The sequence below is a fragment of the Arachis hypogaea genome, chromosome 6 (assembly GCF_003086295.3).
Source record: "Arachis hypogaea cultivar Tifrunner chromosome 6, arahy.Tifrunner.gnm2.J5K5, whole genome shotgun sequence".
Lineage (NCBI taxonomy): Eukaryota > Viridiplantae > Streptophyta > Magnoliopsida > Fabales > Fabaceae > Arachis > Arachis hypogaea.
The window spans coordinates 94490186-94492202 of record NC_092041.1 but is presented as its reverse complement, the minus strand read 5'-3'; the positions used below and the strand labels follow the sequence as shown (position 1 = coordinate 94492202).

Sequence of the window (2017 nt, the reverse complement as noted above, 5' to 3'; positions counted from 1 at the left end):
CCATGAAAGATTTGGATGATTTCTCCATGAAGGATTATAGGTGTTTCCATAGGGTTCTCCCATGTAATTCACCTCTTCCATTGAAGGGTTCTCAGGATCATAAGCTTCTTCTTCAGATGAAGCTTCCTTAGTACTGCTTGGTGCATTTTGCATTCCAAACAGACTTTGAGAAATCATATTGACTTGCTGGGTCAATATTTTGTTCTGAGCCAATATGGCATTCAGAGTATCAATCTCAAGAACTCCTTTCCTCTGATTTGTCCCATTGTTCACAGGATTCCTTTCAGAAGTGTACATGAATTGGTTATTTGCAACCATTTCAATTAGTTCTTGAGCTTCTGTAGGCGTCTTCTTCAGATGAAGAGATCCTCCAGCAGAGCTATCCAAAGACATCTTGGACAGTTCGGACAGACCATCATAGAAAATACCTATGATGCTCCATTCAGAAAGCATATCAGGGAGACACTTTCTGATTAATTGTTTGTATCTTTCCCAAGCTTCATAGAGGGATTCTCCTTCCTTCTGTCTGAAGGTTTGGACTTCCACTCTAAGCTTACTCAATTTTTGAGGTGGAAAGAACTTTGCCAAGAAGGCATTGACTAGCTTTTCCCAAGAGTTCAGGCTTTCTTTAGGTTGTGAGTCCAACCATATTCTAGCTCTGTCTCTTACAGCAAAAGGGAATAGCATAAGTCGGTAGACCTCAGGGTCAACCCCATTAGTCTTGACAGTGTCACAGATTTGCAAGAATTCAGCTAAAAACTGATGAGGATTTTCCAATGGTAGTCCATGGAACTTGCAATTCTGTTGCATTAGAGAAACTAATTGAGGCTTAAGCTCAAAGTTGTTTGCTCCAATGGCAGGGATAGAGATGCTTCTCCCATAGAAGTCGGGAGTAGGTACAGTAAAGTCACCCAACACCTTCCTTGCATTGTTGGCATTGTTGTTGTTTTCGGCTGCCATGGGTTCTTCTTCCTTGAAGATTTCTGTTAGGTCCTCTACAGAGAGTTGTGCCTTAGCTTCTCTTAGCTTTCGCTTCAAGGTCCTTTCAGGTTCAGGATCAGCCTCAACAAGAATGCTTTTGTCTTTGCTCCTGCTCATATGAAAGAGAAGAGAACAAGAAAATATGGAATCCTCTATGTCACAGTATAGAGATTCCTTGAGGTGTCAGAGGAAAAGAAAAATAGAAGGAAGAAGTATAGAATTCGAACTTATCAAGAAAGATGGAGTTCGAATTGTGCATTAAGGAATAGTGTTAGTCCATACATAGAAGGATGTGAGAAGAGAGGAAGAAATTTTCAAAAATTAAGTAAAAGATTTTAAAAAACATTTTGAAAAAAATAGTAATTGATTTTCGAAAACCAAGAGTGGAAAAGAAATCAAGTGATTTTTGAAAAAGATTTTGAAATTAGAAATCAAAAAGATTTGATTGAAAACTATTTTGAAAAAGATATGATTAAGAAGGTATGATGTGAAAAGCAATTTAAAAAGATTTGATTTTGAAAATTAATGACTTGGCTAACAAGAAAAGATATTATTCAAACATTAAACCTTTCTCAACAGAAACGGCAACATACTTGAAATGTTGAATCAAATCATTAACTGATAGCAAGTATTTTTGAAAATGGAAAGAAATTGATTTTGAAAAAGATTTGATTGAAAATATATGATTTGAAAAAGATTTGATTTTGAAAAGATTTTGAAAACTTGAAAAAAATTTGATTTGAAAACAAAATCTTCCCTCTTGTGCCATCCTGGCGTTAAATGCCCAGAATGGTGCACATTCTGGCGTTTAACGCCCAAAGCACTACCCTTTTGGGCGTTAAACGCCCAGCCAGGCACCCTGGCTGGCGTTTAAACGCCAGTTTGCCCTTCTTCACTGGGCGTTTTGAACGCCCAGCTTTTTCTGTATAATTCCTCTGTTGTATGTTCTGAATCTTCAATTCTCTGTATTATTGACTTGAAAAGACACAAATTAAAAATTTTTTGGATTTTTAATAATGCAACTAAAATCAAATAA

The 2017-nt window shown here is 36.7% G+C and overlaps 1 non-coding gene across 1 annotated transcript; it reads left to right on the top strand.

Annotated features, from left to right (window-relative positions):
• The first annotated feature begins 447 nt into the window (after nucleotides 1-447).
• Nucleotides 448-555, top strand: LOC112700123 (small nucleolar RNA R71). The gene has a single exon (XR_003153042.1). It is a non-coding gene; the product is annotated as a small nucleolar RNA R71 (small nucleolar RNA).
• The last annotated feature ends 1462 nt before the right edge of the window (nucleotides 556-2017 follow it).